The 19,343-nt window shown below is 41.2% G+C and overlaps 1 protein-coding gene across 3 annotated transcripts in view; it reads left to right on the top strand.

The window, feature by feature from the left end:
• Positions 1–1,347: 1,347 nt before the first annotated feature.
• Positions 1,348–19,343, top strand: part of LOC109401927 (LIM domain transcription factor LMO4.1) — a 69,750-nt gene continuing 51,754 nt past the window's right edge. For all 3 annotated transcript variants that reach the window (XM_062844685.1, XM_062844683.1, XM_062844686.1), the window contains exon 1: positions 1,348–2,624. The gene's annotated coding sequence lies outside the window, so the exon portion shown is untranslated. The remainder of the gene's footprint in view (positions 2,625–19,343) is intronic.

The following is a 19,343-nucleotide window of genomic DNA, read 5'->3' on the forward strand; positions in this document are numbered from 1 at the left end:
TTCCCTCGTCACTCGTCACTCATCGAACTCTTCGTCACTCGTTTTTTAGTCCAGCTACACCCAGCTTCTCTATCCTGAATCAGGGTGTATCTGGATGCACAGCATTGATCTTCACCGTACGGCAAATTTTCCTGAAATTCCGTGAATACCATACCAAGCGGCATACGATAGTATCGCCCGATAAGAGCTATGGAAGATCATGGACGAAAACGGCCTTGCGGGAAGCTGACAAGACTGATAAAAGCAACGAAGAACGGTCTGCGTAAGAGTCTCGGGTGAACTATCCAGTTCATTCGAATCTCGCCGGAGACGGAGACAAGGTGACGGATTATCATGCCTATTCTTAAACATCCCGCTGGGAGGTGTAATGCGACAAGCCGGGTTACGATTTTCACGAGATCCGGTCAATTTGTGTGCTTTGCGGGCAAGGGAAATCTTGCAAGGACTTCTGCTAAAGCTTCAGAAGTCTTTTATGCAAACATTAGCAGCAGAATATGTAGATGTTAACAAATTATTAGATTTTCTCTCATTTATTTGTGTACTGCAGATTCTTTTATGACAAAAATAGAAAATGTTCTATAACAAGGTTTGCTGTTGGTCTGCCGCATAAAGCACGCTTCTCCCAGTTCCCTACTTTCCCACGCTCTCTGACAACCAACCATCACCACTCACCAGCATCAGCTGGTTGGTTGGTGGTGGTCCTCCTCGAAGTTTTCCGTTTTTTTATGTGCCAAATCTCGGAGTAAATGGCTTTAATGGTCGCCCGCCAACGAACGAGCGAGTCACGTGTCATCTTCATCCTCTCCTAAAACTCGCTCACTAACCCCCACGTCTCGCACGCACGCTGTGAGTCAAAGCGATTGCTGAGATAAGTGCAGTGCTGTTTGTCCCACCTCCTGGATTTTCTCGCTCACGCGCCCAGGCCTGCTGTGTTTGTGGGGGGTAGGTTGCAGAGTGCAGAGAGAGCGCAGAGTTTTCCGCGTGTTGTTGGTCCTTTTCCCACCACACTATGTACTCGCGGCGAGCCGCAAACAATGAGAGGGCGAGGCAAGAGAGAACAGTGCCGAAGAGAGAGCGACAAACCCGGGAGGTGTGAAGTGTCAAAAGGCAAATTTTCCCAACCTTGTCGTGGGAAGGTGGTGTCACCCGTCGGTGGATGGAGTGGGTAAATAACTGACCGGCGAGAAAGATATTTTCCACCGCTTGAGGAGAGCGAAAGTGAAATGGCGAGAGAAGTAAATAACGGAGTGGTGATGTGAGAGAGCGTGCTCGCGGTGCTTGCGGTGGTCGGTCGCATCGCAGCAGGCGGCGACGGCGATAACAATGCACTGTCAGTTGACGTTTGAACGTCGCGACGTGCGGAAGCCGGTTGTTTGGATTGGAAAACGGTTTATATTGGCGACGGGACTCACAGGTGGCTGCAACAAGTTTGCGTTGATTGACGATAGGTTCTGTTCTCGACAGTTGTTAGTGAAGCGGTTAGTGAGTGATTTAGCGTGTACACAAACAAGCAGCAGCGAGGCGAGATAGCGCGGGCGCGGAAAGTAAACACCAACCCGCACAAATCTGTCTAATTAATTAGCGCGCATCACTATCAAGTGGGTACAATTAAAATTAAATAAAAATTGTTGCTTCAAGCATCGCGGTTGATCGAGAAGAAGGAAACGACGAGTAGTGAGCGAGCGAGAGTATGTGAACCGCGGAGTGATTTGTTGTCTTATTTTTAATTAAGAGCTCCGGAGCGATAACCACATGGTCGAGGTCTGGCGGGATTTTTTCCATGAATGAAGCTCCGAAGAACGAAGAGGATCGTCATCATCATCAGCAGCGCTGAAGAGCGAGTGCATGTCACTGTGACAACAGGCAAAACAACGGCAAAAAGCTTATAATTATTCAAATATTTAACTTTTCAAAGAGAGATAAATAACGCACTGGAGCGCTATTGCGGCTGGAATGCTCCGCAAGTGTCAGGCAGTAGGCGACGAAACAAGTGCTGAAATTTATTAGTGTTTAGCAACATCACAGCCTACTGTGAAGCCGAAGAAGCGACAAGAGTCGTGGCGAAGCACACGAAAGAAAAAAAAAGAGCGAATCGGAAGAATTTCTCAAAAAGAAGATATCACTTTGCGCGCGAGTTATTTTAATTAGAAAACGCAACCAACAGTACTCGGTGGCATTTGAAGTGCAGTCGCGGTACGGTTCAAGAAAAAAATAAAGTGCAATTTGCACACACAGCGACTGTTACAACCGCGGGAACGCAAGGCGAAGAGGCACCACGCTGGTGTGAAATTTGAGAAGTTTGAAGTCGAAGCCAAGCAGGCTCGGCAGACCCCTGCACTCAAGTGATTTCAGTTTTAGTGAGTGTGAAGAAAAGCAAACAAATAGGTGCAAGCAAGTGCAGGAAAGAAGTGTTGTGTAATTCGATCATTACTGCCTGCTTACTAGTCGGTCGAAGTAGCCGGGTTCCACCATCGATTGGATCGGGACGACGACAGGCTGAGGAGGCGAGCTAAGCAGGCGGAAGGAATTTTGCAACCCGGCAACCGCAGTCAGCCAGCCGGGGCCCGCTGACTTGGATTCTTCGGCTAACAAGATAGTTGCCGACAGCAGTCAGTCAGTTATCCGTGAGTGTGATGTTTTGTCTGTCTCTCTCTCCCGCATGGTCTTTGATCGGTTTGCATCAGTAGGTTACTTTGATTCGTTTGGATCAGAGGGTTTCGTGGGAATGTCTGATCGACGGGAATTTGGAGGAATTTTCGTTTGTGGTAATGGATAGTGCGTACTGGCATTTCAATTAGAGTTAATATGGGTACGAACTGGGATTCGCTGCAGTCTAGCAATTAACGGACATCAAAGAGACTGTTACACTCAATTTCTGTAATCGATTTGGGCAAACAGTTCACCAGCAGTTGCCTAACATCTTTAGCAGTTAAGAATACCACGATGAATTAAATTGAATAGTTAAATTAACGTCTGAATGTATAAAAAAGCATGTACTTTCGTACACGACAATAGAAGCGAAGTTTCATATTATTTTCATATAGTTTCAAGTTTATTTTTTCACTTATGTGCTTAAGTAGTCAAAGTGATCAAAGAATAAATGACATAAAAACATGTACATTATTTAATTCTCAAATGTATAAAGCATGGAACGAGCTCACCAATCTATGACCACCATGGCGATTGAGTAGGCCAAATCATTATGACCCCGTTAGATGTAGATGTTTGTTTTTAATTCTGAGCCAAGCTGGGTGTGCAGAGACTTGATATATTAATACAATTTCCCATACAAATATTCGGGATTGCAATCCCATTTAAACTTCAATTGCGCTTCAGCTCAGTTTTCAACCGATTGAATTAGAACTTCCAGAGATTGTTCTTCCTCATTTATGGGGGCTGTCCCGTAAGTTGAGACAACCTTCATTTTTAGCCTCACAAAGTTAGGCCATTCTAATGCCTGAATCTGCCATATTCCGTTCTGGAAATTTCTGGAAGAAAAAAAGTAGAAGTTCCTGGTGGAACCCTAGGATGAATTCCTGGAGAAGCATTTCCAATTTAGGAATTCTTATAAACATTTCTGAAAAGATTTTCCACCACTCCTCTGAGAAACGCATGGATGATTTTTTGAATATATGTATTTCCGGTGTCCTCACGGATTAGTGCAAGAAATCCTCGAAGGAGTTTCTAGAGGAATGTTTTAAAATTGTTCCGGAATAATTTATGGAGAAACCTTCAAGAAACGTTCTGACAGAATCCTTGAAAAAATGTCCGTGAGAATCTTTGGAAAAATTCCCAAAGAGATACTTAGAAGAATCCTTGGATTTATTTTCTGAAGGCGTTGAAGAATCCGAACAGCAACTTTCAAAGGAATCCATGCAAGAACTTCTGAAGGAGAAATTCAAGAAGATATTTTTGAAAATAAAAATATAAACGATTTTCTAGAACATTCTGGGGGAATCCTTGAAAATTGTTTGAAGGAGACCTTTACTTACCTCACTTTAATTACTTTTTAAAATGCATCAAACATTCATAGGAAAGATTTTCGAGGATTAGCACGAGAATTCTGCTGCAATTTCAAAAATAATTTCTGAATGCACTCTTGGAGAAATTTGCGGAGAAATCGTCGGAGGAATTCTTAACACAAATCTGCCAATGAATTGCCGAAGAGATTTTCTCCGTTTCTCCTTGAACAAACTTGAAACATTGTTCTGAATATTTCCTTTTTTTAAAATATACTTGGAGAAGCTCTTGAAACAATTCACATAGTAATTGGAAAATATTTTCTCGACTGACTTTTGGAGAAATACCTGGAAATATTTCCAATAAAAGCTTCGAAAAATATCGCAGGAAAAAGGAGAAATCTCAAAATAATGGTCGACTTTGGTACCTACTCACGAGTGCACAAATCTCTTAGTAAACGAAACTAGCGCACCTGATCTTCTTATTTCAAGCTTATCACAAGTGAGCAAGAACAGAATAATAAAATGTTTTGTTGTTTGAAGCTTGCTTCTTGAGATTTGTGCGTTTGAAGTTCTAATGTGTTGTTGAAGCGGGATTTCAAGACGTTTGTTCTTAAGGAATGGCACTTACGTCACTTTGCGGAATTACGGTAGTAGATGTCTGTAGAAAAATGAAAAATATATTGAAAAAAAAAAATCAGAAGTAGAAAAAAATTATATAAATGACTTTTTTGAGAATTTTCATGAAAAAGAGTCATTTTTCAAAAATGTCCAGGCGGATCCTCTGGATGATTTTTTAGAAAATTGAAATATTGTTTCAAATATGCATACATATCTTTCATTTTAGGGTTGAGCACCTTGACTTTTCGAACATCAATTTTTTTGGGACAGCCTAATCTAGCGTCAACTTTATTGAAATCTCATCATTCTAAATAAGATAGTATTGTGAGCGTCATATTTGAATCGTCCTGAATCATAAACTACAAGACGTCACTCGTTAAGGCTTTTCGTATACCTCAGAGTGAAAGTTCGATTGCCGCTCCAAACAGGGGACAAAATGCAACCCCTAGCTGAATCACCTTCTAGAATTCATATTCTACTTACTTGCACACCTTTGAATTTTTCAGTCCAAAATTATAAATTAAAAAACAAAAAAAAAACTTGGAAAATGAACAATAGGGTGGCCCACACTTATATGAAAAACAAAAATTTCGAAAAGTGCCAAGTCTTACCTCCTGAATCAGTTGTTTTGGACTCCCAGAAGCTACGTTCAAAATTTGAGCAAAATCGGTTGAGCCTAAGGGGGCGCTCAAAACGCTTGAAGTTTGTATGGGAAAACTTGGCCAAATGTATGCAGAAATTTTAAGTTTTCGAATTTTGCCGCTAGGTGGCGCTGTAAGCGTTCAATAATTAAACCCTTTGGCATTTTTGTAGGTGACTGTATACCAAACAACTTTGTCGAAGACCGCAAAGTGATCCAACGTCTGTGAAAAAAGTTATACCTTAGGCAAAGTGAGGCAAAGAATTGAGATTTCATTATTGATATTATTCCTTTACATGTACTGGAAAAATATCAATAATGTTTCACCTCACCTTACCTAGGGTATAACTTTTTTCACAGACGTTGGATCACTTTGCGGTCTTCGACAAAGTTGTTTGGCATATAGTCACCTACATTAATACCAATGGGTTTGATTATTGAACACTTACAGCGCCACCTAGCGGCAAATTTCGAAAATTTAAAATTTCTGCATACATTTGGCCAAGTTTTCCCATACAAACTTCAAGCGTTTTGAGCGCCCCCTTAGGCTCAACCGATTTTGCTCAAATTTTGAACGTAGCTTCTGGGAGTCCAAAACAACTGATTTAGGAGGTAAGACTTGGCATTTTTCGAAATTTTTGTTTTTCATATAAGTGTGGGCCACCTTAATGAACAAGCTATAACTTTTCAATTTATGTAACCCAGTTTGTACTCTATTGAGATTGCTCACTAATGATGATGATGGTTCGGTACCCTCCATCAATGATTACCTATGGCTGCAGAGTAGACTGGCCCAAATACAAAAATGTCGAAAAATTCCACGGGGCACCCTCTTGAATCGTGCCTTTGGATGAGAAGAGCATTCTGTGAAAATTTCAGCGCAATCGGTTAGAAACTGAGCTGGCGTAAATGAGTTGAAGGTTAGTATAGGATTTTCAATCCAAATATATGGGAAATTGGATGAGCTCCAGTCTCTCATTCAGCACGCTGGTTTGACGAGCTCGATTTGGCTCAGAATTGAAAACCATAGTAGTTGATACCCTAAGGAACAACTTTGTGGAAGACCATTTCATGACAAAACATAATTTTGTTGCGGTTCGGCTAACGAAAACAGGATAAGGACATCAGCCCCCGTTTATTCTCGGCTGTTACTTGCAGCACGTATTTGCCGTTCGAAACTTGCGCGCTACTTCTTAAGGTCCCATTAGACATGACTAATATTTGGCCAAACAAGCCCAACAAATGACCAACACAACGTAAATCATGGCAACCTCGGATGAATGTCGGACTGCAATGGCAAATATTTGTCATTATGACAAATAGTCTAATGGCCCCTTTAGGTAGCTATGCAACGCTTCATTGTCTCGATAGCCGTCCACGTGCGTGATGAATTGAAATGAAGAGCACCATAGCCGCCTATGATGTGGCGCGCAAGCTTAGAACGGCAAACACGTACTGCAAGTAACAACCGAGATTAAACGGGGGCTGAGGTCCTCATCCTGCTTTCGTTAGCTGAAACCACAACTAAATAAAGTTTCATCATGATTTGATCTTTTACAAAGTTGTTCCTAAGGGTATCAACTACTATTATTTCAATTCTGAGCCAAATCAAACTCATCAAAGCAGCGTGCTGAATGAGAAACTGGAGGTCATCCAATTTCCCATATAATTGGATTGGAAATCCCATACAAACCTTCAACTCAATTGCGCCAGCTCAGTTTCTAACCGGTTGAGCTGAAATTTTCACAAAATGTTCTTCTCATCCGAAGGCACGATTTTAGAGGGTGCCATGTAGCTTTTCACAACTTTTATTTCTCACCATACAAATGTGGGCCGGTCTACTGCAGAGTTATACCGGCACAAACTACCTGATGGTTTATTGTAGCAGCCTATTTAACTGGAGATAAAACAACGTTATGATGGCACAGGCCTGGACAGCCCAAGAACATTTGTTCTGAGAACAGTTCTTCGGTATTGAGTTATAGTCGTTCTGAAAGTCTTTTTCATGAACTAAATACACTACATTTCAAGTATTTTATAGAAGTTTTTTGTCTTAGCTTTGTTATTTTAATAATCCAATACTGGTTCAAGCGTACTTCTCGTTAAGGGACATCACTTGCCAGTATAACGATTGAAATGAAGATCTTTTTTAGATCAATATAGAAGTAAAATACATTCAAGAAATCTCTGTAAGTTTCCCAATTTCTTCTTGTAGTCCATAAACATTTGTTGCGTCGATTCTCTTCTGTCAACCCCATTCGCTTTTGCCATAAGCTACTTTAGACCATCTTCTTGACAAAAAATACTATTAAAAAAAATTGAAAACTTTAGAATAAACTTTTGTAGAAAAACTTCCTACAAATCTTCTGAAAAGCGAAAAGTAAAACCTCTTGAACACATCACGTTAAAGATTCCTGAGAGGAATCAAACAAAAAACAAAACTTGTAAAATTCTAAAAAAGAAGCAGCTTTAAAATGCAGTTTAAAAAACTTTCTTTTGAACTTGAAAACGCAAAGGATATCCTTTGCAAAATATGTACTGAAAACAACTTTCGTAGTTAGTTTGAAAATAAAATGTTGCGAAAATTCTGCTGTTAAAAATACGGTCCCTGAAAGGTTTGGGCTTAAGATATTCCATAATTTCGCATTCTTGTAAATATGTCAGACATTTGCAGGCATTGGTAAAATATATTAAAAAAATCCAGCTATTTTATTTTCAGAATTCAGACTGAACATTTATTTACAAATTTCGGAGATGGCATTTGTCTTTTCATGACATTTTGACATGGATTTACGTCAATTTTTGTCCTTGCCTAATGGCTTGCAGTGAAAAAAGCCCAAAATCGCATATTTTGCCCTATAAATTGAGGTATAGCTCAAAATTCTGACGTGCTGGAGCAAATCTGAGCCCGGATTCGGATTCAGCAGCCCAAAATCTGTCAGAGACACATTAGTTTGCTCTTGAGACAAAAAAATGTTGCGCTGTGTTATTGATAGTTTGCTGCCATTTCCTTAACATGCTCACATAAATAAACTCTCTCAGCTGAGTTTTCTTGTGGTTCGAGATAGTTTTATTAAATTACCAAATTGATTTTTTTTTCATTCCAAAATGATAATATTCACCATTTTCGAAGTGCATTGATTTTATGTTTCTGCAACCCCAATATTCACGGTAAAATTGAATGCACATAAGCCTACCCACCACATTAACTACTAAAATATTTCTTTGAAATGATCGCTTTCTACTTACGAATGATGTGTGCTCCTGCACTTCACGTGCCATCGAAGCAGCTTCTCTGCATATGGAGCTGTCATAGTTTTTGTTAAAAAAAACATCAACAATCATCATAACCTTTTTTCGAGAATAATTTTTTTTTAACTAGCTTTTAAAACAGTTTTATTTCTACTCTTATTGTGGTTTGCAAAACCTCTCCGAGAGTGGTCCACTTAGCCGGAAGATGCTCTTAAAGAGGTTATCAAGAGGTTTTGATGTATAAAACAGTTTTATTGCAAGTTTTATAAAATTGGTCATGAAGATCTCTTATAGAGCCGAACAAAACTTAAAATGTTACTAGGGAAGTGGTAGAAAGTGTTTCGCATTGCATGCTTCTAACAGATGTGATGTAGGGCACTCCTAGTAGGGTACGTGCACAGGTTTCGGCCATTTTAAGAGAAATCATTATTATAAAAATAATCAATAATCATATAAAAACTACCAATATGTCAAATAAAAGGTTTCAATATACATATTTCATTCAATTGATCATAACTTTTTTTATACATCAATCAAACACGCTGAAATTTTGATCAATCATGCACCAAATATCAAAGCTCCATTGGTAAAAATTTTGAGCGAGATCGAATAAGTTTTCTACTTATAAATTTTTTGAACACATTCTTTAAACGTTATATCTCAATATGTACTCGATGAAACTTTTTCATTTTTTTCTGTGATACAGCTTATACTTAAGGTTATCATATGCAGCTTCGTTTGAGATTTTATATCCACTACAAAAAATATTAAAAATCTGTATATGTTCAGAGTGTCATTTGGAAATTCATCATATTCTGATCAATAAAAGTACCAAGTGTTTTAAACGTTTTTAAATTCTCTTAATGTAATATTTTTATACAGGACCTACTAAACTACATATGAAGAGTAGGTCCTATGTATTTTTCGTTCAGTTAATGCACTTTTATTGGTGGTAAACGTTTGGCAGATTATATGTGCAAAATATAGTAAGTTTTTAAACATCGTCAACTACATAAGCACGTTTTTCAAATTTTTTGTAGTGAATATAAAACCTTAGGGGCTGTCCATAAACCACGTGGTCATGAGGGGGGGGGGGGGGGTTCGGCCAATGACCATTTTGTATGGACGAAAAAAAAAATTTGTATGGACTAATGACCACGTGGTTTATGGACAGCCCCTTAAAAGTAGCTGCATATGAAAGCCTTAGGTATCAGCTGTAACACAAAAAAAAATGATAAAGTTTCATCGAGTACATACTGAGATATAATGTTTTAAAAATGTGTTCAAAAATCTTAAATTTTTCTAAAAGTTCTACAACTTTCAGAAAACTTATTCGATCTCGCTCAAAATTTTACCAATGAAGTTTTAATATATGATTAATGATTGGTCAAAATTTCAGCGTTTTTGATTAACGCAAATGTTATGAACATTTGAATGAAAAATTATTTTGACCAAAAAATTGCTGTACGGACAATTTACACTATAGGCATATTTTGTTGGAAAAATGCGGAAATCAAGCTAATACTTGATTTTTGTATTAGTTAATTTTGCGCCATATATTTAAATTTGGTTTCTATTTCGGCCAATCTCGTGTATTTCTTATGGAAGTGGGCAAATTAGACATATGTAAAGAGCTGACTTTTTAAGGAGAATTATTTTTTGTCGCTTTTTTTATTTAAAATCTATGGTTCTTACAGCTTTAATAATCGTATCATATTTGGATTAAGTAGTAAAAAAATATTCTGATTTAGAACGCAACAGGCTGAATACCGCACTATGGCCAAAACTGATTCTTCTACCACAGAGAAACAGACATCATCGTCGCATAGCTTTCCATCGATTACCTTTTTAACGGTTAATTCAAATATTCATTAGTAGGTCGATCGTGTTTTTTTCACAAATTTATCTCTCGATTTTTCAATGAAACGTGTTCATTCTATTGTGTTTGGTAGTAACTTATTTATATGTGTAATATAGTTGTTTGACCTTGCGGTATCTTCATGTTCATATTTTTTTTGAAAGATAATTACACCGTCTTCGGCCAGAGGCCGCTCAGACTGAACATTAAGTAGACAACGGACAACACATATAACACCCAGTGGCTCAGTGGAAAATTTTTCGTTTGACGAAAAGTTTTCCCCGACTGGAGCGGGAATCGAACCCACACTCCGAGGCTTACGAGACACCTGAACGACTGACGGCGCTAACCGCTCGGCCACGAAGCCCACATATTTATACACATGTTTATAATATTTTTTTTAATTTTTGGTCAGACTCTTTGGAAAGTGTTATACCAACTCTATAAGTTAGATACTAACACTTGCTGACATTCTCGTAAAACATGCATATTTTTGAAATATACTTAACAATGTCCTGCGCTTTTCCTTGTCAGATCATTTTATTATGATTTTTGGTAGATTTCTTCTCAAAACCATAAATTTGTTGTTGTTTTTTTGTAGAACTTTGCAGTATTATTTGGAAAATTTTCGATTTATTTTTCTCAAGTTTACTGGTAAAATCCTTATAATCTGTGGAAAGTTTTCTGAAAACAATCAACAAATCTTTGGAATAAAGGTTATTAGAAACATAGAAACGTAAAACTCACTGATACTTATTTGAAAATGATGTTTTCTTTTTACATAGTATTGATTAATTGCTCTTTATGTTTTCATTGCTGCTTTAATGTATGACTATTTCTCAGTCTCCTTCTCTCATTCATACTTCTATGATGATTATTGAAGTTAATTGTACTGATATTTATCTATGCCTTTTTTCTTCTTAAAAATGTAGCCTGTTTTCTTCAGTTTCATTGTTAATATAGTGTTGGAACTGTTTGTTGTATAAACAAACAGTAAATACAATTTAATAATTAGGGGACTCACTACACAAATCAAACTGCTGCGTAAGCCATGATATTTGAAATGTTTCATGAAATTGCGAATGTGTTGAAGGTGCGACTGAAAACCTCAGCATGCCATGACTTTAGTTTGTAGATTTGAATTTTTGAATAAAATTTAGTTGTTATTTGACCGTCTAGCAATCAAGTTGTTTTATTGCATTCGGTCCGACCTACGGCCACATCCCATAGGTTATGGGCCATTTAGAAGAAAATTCAAAAAGAGTTCAAGTTTTATAGTTCCTCAAGATTTTTTCACGATCCCGATATGGACGGAAGCAAGTTCGGCCTGGAGAAGTTGAAGAGCGGCGGCTACGAATGCTGGCAATTCAAGGTGGAGATGCTGCTGGTGCGCGAAAACCTTTGGAAACACGTGAACACGTGACGGAGGCCGCCCCAGAACCTCTGACGGACGCGTGGGAGGACGGAGACGCCAAAGCACGGACCACCATCGTTTTGCTGGTCGACGACAGCCAACACCCGCTAATCCGGAACTGCATGACCGCCATGGAGACCTGGGAAGAGTTGCGGAAACACCACCAGAAGACGACGATGTGCACCCGCGTGTCGTACCTGAAAAAGCTGTGCAAAGCTGAGTACGCCGATGACGGGGACATGGAGGGCCACCTGTTCCGCATGGAGGAGCTGTTTGCTAGCCTCGCAAACGCAGGACAGGAGCTGGAGCCCAGTCTGAAGGTAGCGATGGTGCTGAAGAGCATGCCGGATTCATTCGACATACTGACGACAGCGGGCCCATATAGCCGAGGCGGTAAACGCACGGGTATTCAGCATGACCATGCTGAGGGTGACGGGTTCGATTCCCGGTCGGTCCAGGATCTTTTCATAAAGGAAATTTCCTTGACTTCCTTGGGCATAGAGTATCTTCGTGCCTGCCACACGATATACGCATGCAAAATGGTCATTGGCAGAGGAAGCTCTCAGTTAATAACTGTGGAAGTGCTCATAGAACACTAAGCTGAGAAGCAGGCTTTGTCCCAATGAGGACGTTACGCCAATAAGAGAGAGAGAGAGACTGACGACAGCGTTGGAAAGCCGTTCCGACGACGAGCTCACCATGGAGCTGGTGAAGCGAAAGCTGCTGGATGAAGCGCAGAAGCGAGCCGAAAAAAGCCACCGAGGTGAGTCGATTCTGCGTGCTGGTGGGGACAAAAAGTCAATTGTCTGCCACAATTGCCACAAGCCCGGACATTTCAAGCGCGAATGCCCAGCGTCAAGAGCTGGACGGGAACCTACAAATGGCGGTGCTAGCCAGAGCCACGTGTCGAAGAAAAAATCGAAACCGAAGGCGACGGTTGGCATGGCAACGCCATTCGCATTCATGGTTACTGCGACCGAGAGAGCATCGAACGTATGGATCGTCGACTCTGGAGCAACATCGCACATGTGCTGTGACCGTGCGTTTTTCGACGAGTTGAAGCCAAGCACGGGGATTTCCATCACGCTGGCCGATGGAAACGAGACGTTGGTGAGAGGTGTCGGTTCGGGGCGCCTATTCTGCCAGGACGAAGAAGGTAAGCCACAAGAAATTATTCTTTCCGAAGTGTTCTACGTCCCGGATTTGGAGTCGAACCTGATATCGGTCGGAAGGCTGGTAGCGAAAGGAGCCGAGGTAATATTTTCTGGTCGCCGGGGGTGTGTCATCCAACGCAACGGTGTTGTCGCTGCAGTAGCGAAGAAAATCGGTGGGCTCTACCAGTTGAAGACGGCTAAGAAGTGCGGTATGGTTGCGTCCCTCCACAGTAAAAATTGCATCCACCACTGGCACCGCAAATTAGGCCACCGTGATCCTGATGCAATACATCGAGCGGCGTATGACGGTTTGGCTACCGGCGTGAACATCCAAAAATGTAGCGTGTTCCAAACGTGCGAGTGCTGCGTCGAAGGTAAGATCTCTCGGCTGCCATTTCCGAGGAAGGAGGACCGACAATCTGCGAAGGTGCTGGACATTATCCACACGGACATCTGTGGGCCGATGAACACCGTGTCGCCTGGTGGTTCGCGGTATTTTCTCACGAAGATTGACGACCACAGCCGGTACACCGTCGTGTATTTCCTCAAGAAGAAGTCGGAAGCTGCGGATGTAATAGAGGATTACGTGAGTATGGTTAAAAATCGATTTGGAAGATGTCCGACTGTTATTCGTTCCGACCAGGGAGGCGAATACAAATCGAAGCGTTTGGGACGATTCTATCGTGTCAATGGGATCGCTCCCCAGTACACGGCTGGCTACGCACCGGAGCAAAACGGTGTCGCGGAGAGGAAAAACCGTTCGATCGTCGAGATGGCTCGATGCATGCTGATCGTCGCGAAGATGGGCTACGAGTTCTGGGCGGAAGCGGTCAACACGGCCGTGCATTTGCAGAATATGCTACCATCGAGGTCCGTCAAGAGGACACCCTTCGAGCTCTGGTTTGGGAAGAAACCGGATTACGGACGATTGCACATTTTTGGGTGCACTGCGTTCGTTCACATTCCTCAAGAGAAGCGAAGCAAGTTAGCACCGAAGGCGCAAAAGTTGACGTTCGTCGGCTACTCGGACTGCCACAAGGCGTTCCGCTTCGTCGACAAAGCGACGAAGAAGGTAGTCATCAGTCGTGATGTACGTTTCGTGGAAATGGAGGACGAAGTCGAAAACGAGGGTTCGTCGCACCGGTCACCGTCAGCGACGATGGTGGAGTACGAGTCAGTGCTTTCACGACCAGCTGCGGAAGACGAATCCGACGATGATGATGCCTCGGTTCAGGAGGAGTACGAGTCCGATTCCTCATCTTACGACTCACCGTGTGAAGATGTGCTCGACGACGATGATTGCCATGGCAACGGGAATAATGAAGAAGAAGAGATGCCACTCCGGCGTTCTACTAGAAGCACGATGGGACAGAAACCAGTTCGATTCCGGGAGACCACCGGCATGGCGCGCAAGCTTGTGGCGGAACCGAGAAGTTTCGCTGAAGCAGTCAACGGTCCAGAGGCGGCGCAGTGGCGTGCTGCAATGGATGATGAAATCAAGTCACTGAAGAGGCACGGTACCTGGAAGCTGGCGAATCTGCCCGCTGATCGCAAACCCGTAGGCAGCAAGTGGATTTTCAAGCGCAAGGTCGACGAGAATGGCAACGTTGCGCAGTACAAGGCCAGGCTGGTTGCGCAAGGATTCTCCCAGAAATTCGGGACGGACTTCGACGAGGTGTTCGCCCCGGTAGTGCGACAGGTAACGTTCAGGGCGTTGCTCACAGTTGCCAGTGCGAAGAACATGCTGGTAAAACATGCAGACGTCAAGACGGCCTACCTCAACGGCGACCTGGATGAGACGGTCTACATGTGGCATCCGCCCGGCTACGAGGTGGGTGGCAAGAGCTCCGTATGTTTGCTGCAGAAGAGTCTGTACGGTCTCAAGCAAGCGGGACACGTGTGGAACCGGAAATTTGATGGCGTCCTGAAGCAGCTAGGCTTCACGCAGTCAGCCAACGATCCGTGCTTGTACGTTCGACGACGAGGCAACCAGTGTACGTATCTGGTCGTGTATGTGGACGATATGGTCATCGCTTGCCACACCGAAGAAGAGTACGCCGAACTGATGACAGCTCTAAACCGCAGCTTTACGGTAAAATCGTTGGGGGATATTCGCCATTTCCTGGGCATCCAAGTCCGACGCAGCGAGGAGCAGTTTTCCCTCAATCAACGAATCTACATCCAGACGTTGTTGGAGCGTTTTGGGTTGACCGAAGCGAAGTCGTCGAAGATTCCTTTGGACCCTGGCCACCTGCAACAAAAGGAGGAGAGTGAGAAGTTGCCGAACAATCACCAGTACTCAAGCTTGATTGGTGGTTTGTTGTATGTGGCAGTGAACACCCGACCGGACATCGCGGTCAGCGTATCGATCCTTGGCCGATCAGTGAGCAACCCGTCACAGGCGGATTGGATGGAGGCGAAACGAATCCTCCGGTACCTCAAGCGCACCCAGGATCACGAGCTTGTACTGGGGCCAGGACAAGCGAGCATGGAGGTCTACGTCGACGCCGACTGGGCCGGTGATGCGAAAACCCGGAAGTCGAATTCCGGATTCTTGGTGACGTTCGGTGGTGGACCAATCCACTGGGCATCCCGGAAGCAAACATGTGTTGCGTTGAGCAGCACCGATGCGGAATTTGTAGCGCTCGCCGAGTGCTGCCAAGAGGTGCAGTGGATCGACCGGTTGCTGAGCGATTTCGACGTGAACGTAGCGAAGCCAATTCGTATTCATGAGGACAACCAATCGTGCATGAAGCAGCTGGAATCCGGTAAGGTAAACAACCGATCGAAGCACATCGACACGAAGTACCATTTCGTTCGCCAGATGTACCAGGAGGGCAAGATCTCGGTGCAATACTGTCCAACCGACAGCATGGTTGCCGACATGCTAACGAAGCCATTGACCAACCAGAAGCTGACGAGGTTCCGCGTGGCAGCTGGTGTTCTTCCGTCGAGGAGGAGTGTTGAAGGTGCGACTGAAAACCTCAGCATGCCATGACTTTAGTTCGTAGATTTGAATTTTTGAATAAAATTTAGTTGTTATTTGACCGTCTAGCAATCAAGTTGTTTTATTGCATTCGGTCCGACCTACGGCCACATCCCATAGAATGAAATAGTCAAAGATTGCCGAGCAGAGTCAAACAACAAAATTTTAGTAAATCGAAAACTCCATTTATGTTCAGCAGCAAATTGATATCACATTTTGATATCAGTTTGTCATGATTAAATTCAATTTTGAATTTAGATTCCGTTTTACTGTCACTTCACACTATTATAAAAAATAAGTTTTTGAGTTATTTTAAAACTTCTAGGCAACCTTGTATAATAACTCTAACAGTATATCGTTAGTGTAATTATCTTATGGCATTCAGGATTTCATATAAATCGAAAAACCCACTTTATTTAATGATTTTTTTTTCGTACTGATAGCATAAACAGTTATCAATTTGCTATCACAGATAGCAGAAATGGTTTTCAACTTGCTGTTACGGGAACATTTTTCTTCTCACATTTTCGATATTTAACCATTTAAACGACCAAAACGACAACAACCAGAGTTATCATTATTTGCAATATCACAACGTCAAAATTTGTTTTCAGTGTCAGACTTTGCTCGGGTTGCCAATCGTAAAGTTTAATCTGAATTGTGGGGTGTGAATATAGTTTACTGTTATTCTTCTTGCGTGTCCGGCCCCAAGCATCATTGACAGCCAGCACCATGACGACGGTGTTAGTGTGAAGCTGCCTCATTGAGGAGAGGAGCTTTGGCGGAGCAAGTTGCCTTCATCGTGTGGTTCCGGATTTTTTTCGGATTATGCCAAGTGATTCTACTGTAGTTTGCTAATAAATAAATTTGCGAGTTATTATTGAATAATATAATAATAACAAATATTACTATCATACTATTGTAGGAATTCTTCTCGTCTAATCAACATAAACGCACTTTTTAAATTCTCATTATTTTTTTTTATTTCGCATACCAGCGGAGCTTCGCAACAACTGTTCAACACAACATCTCACACAAAACTGACTCATTCAACGTCTTGTTCATTCTCGCTCCCTTGTTGTCGTCATCGTCGTTCTTCTCGTCATTCAAGCACCCGGATGCCACACACACCAGCGCACCAAACCGAAGCATGTTCCCGTTATCGAATTCGTTCACATCATGCTTGCGCGGCTTGATTACGCTCTCCCGTTGTTTGCCGTAAATGTAAACACTGATGCAAATCCTGTAGCTTTTTCTACTTGAATTGTTATTGAAGTATTTCAAACAAATTAATTTATAAAGCATCTAATCTTGTACCAAAAAATTCAATTTATCTATCTATCTTCCTACAACTATCAGTCATAACATCAAAACAATAACATAATTATCATATTGAAATATGTTTTTATTTTGACCTTCTTTTTCTATCATTTTGTTATTACAATGGCAAAATCATTTATTCTTTAGTTGTTATGCCATAGAAATATATTTATTATTTTTGTTATTCTAAATCTTATTTCAAACAAACTAATAGCACATTTTGCCTTTCAAACATTTTATTTTAATCAGTGGCGTCGCGTAACCTCACTTTTTACCTATGCACCGACCCTAAAACTTGCAATTGTAGGGAATTTATGATCAAAATCAAAGTAGAAATGAGTGAAAGTAGCTATTTTTGTCATTTTCTATTTATTACAAGCAAAATTGTTCATAAAATTGAAGATTTTATACTTGGTGTACAGGTTGATTTGAGGTTAGGGATTCGCCACTAATTTTAATGGTAAAATTTGCCCTTGATTTGCCATTTCGCTCTACTCGGGTATTGATGCTGATGACCATGCGGCCTAATGACCCAGTATCTTAGTACACACAGACAAACATGGTAAATTCAAAAATATTTGAGATGAATTCAAATGAATTGTCAATTTGTTCAGGCCACAAAAACGAAACTGTTTGGAGCAAATCGAACATCACATTTGAAGCGAAAGCAATCCATGTTTGAAACAAACATACACCTTTGACAGGTTATGTTAGAAATAAATGTAATTTTTTTTGATTTTTTTGTTGCCGGCCCTACGGCAATATTTGTTTTCCCATTAAATTTACGAAGTCATTTCCTTCGCTGGGAAAACCCACCTCTCACGTGGCTTTTCCAATGCCAACATCATGTAAATAACATACGATCCCGAAAACAATTTTCGTAAAAGTTACTGATGAAACTTTACTTTTTTGCAGGAGCAATTCTTGTTTGATGTTGCAGCAGGAACTTGTGAGTTTTGTTAATGTTCTCGACGGCGGAACGGGGGGCTCCTCCATGGGTATTTTAACAATCAATATGTAAGTGAGTTAGTTTTAAAAATTTAAATTTAAATCCTAAATATTTTATCAGTTTACCGATTTCAACGAATATTTTTGTTTCAAACGAATGAAATTTGTCTCCGTGTAATATTAGGCTCCCATTTTCATCATGTGATGTAGTTGATAGCAATCACCAGTTCAGGTCTTGTCATATGCCAATAGGGGAAAGTGGGGTAAGATGCCATTTTTTAAACTTTCATCGTTTTCAATGATAATTAGCCTCATTTGTTAGGCTTTCAAAGTGTAACAGCAACTAGACAATATTGGATCGATACTTCAGCAAAAATATTCACTAAAATATTGCATTTTCATCGATTTTAGCGATTTTTTTTCGTAAAACGGAAGTGGTGCAAAAAGACCATCTGCCATGGGGTAAGATGCCATTTCATGAAAACATTCGAAAAATACGTCCATCAGTTTCCGGGCATTTCCCCGCAAAACGATGGTCATCATATTTGAATGACTCCTAACATAGAAAGCGTAGACATCAACAACCATGCGTCTCCATGTGTGCCTCAATCTCGTTCGAAACACTTACGTCAAAAAACGCAGTAGGGGAACGTCCATAAATTACGTCACGCTTTTAGGGGGGAGGGGGGGGGTTCAGTAAAGTGTGACAACCCATACAAAAATTTCAGAGGTCTCATACAAAAAGTGTGACATAGGGGGGAGGGGGGTTGAAAATTGGCAATTTTTGCGTGACGTAATTTATGGACGCTCCCTAGGCAAGACAAAGTTTGCCGGGTACAGCTAGTATAGCATGAATTTTGTCATTCTGTGGAAAGAAACCCGATGTATGTACATTTAATTTTTATAATCTGCTAGTTCAGACATAGCGTGTGTCCTATTCAGGAATGATTTTATGAGTTGGGACATTTTACCCCATCTTGGCATTTCGGACTTTGCTCCCCTACATAATATATTAAGATTTCCATCTGGTGGCTTATTCTCGAAGGGTATGTCAATATAGGCTGGTGAAGCTGATCTAACCACACTCAATCCTGAATTGCCTGTTTAGCACTTTTTTGGCGGAAATATAACAGCAGAACTATTTTGGTAGATGAGGTAATCGATTTTACTGAGGCTCAGTACACCAACAGT

Source organism: Aedes albopictus, chromosome 1 (assembly GCF_035046485.1).
Source record: "Aedes albopictus strain Foshan chromosome 1, AalbF5, whole genome shotgun sequence".
Classification (NCBI taxonomy): domain Eukaryota; kingdom Metazoa; phylum Arthropoda; class Insecta; order Diptera; family Culicidae; genus Aedes; species Aedes albopictus.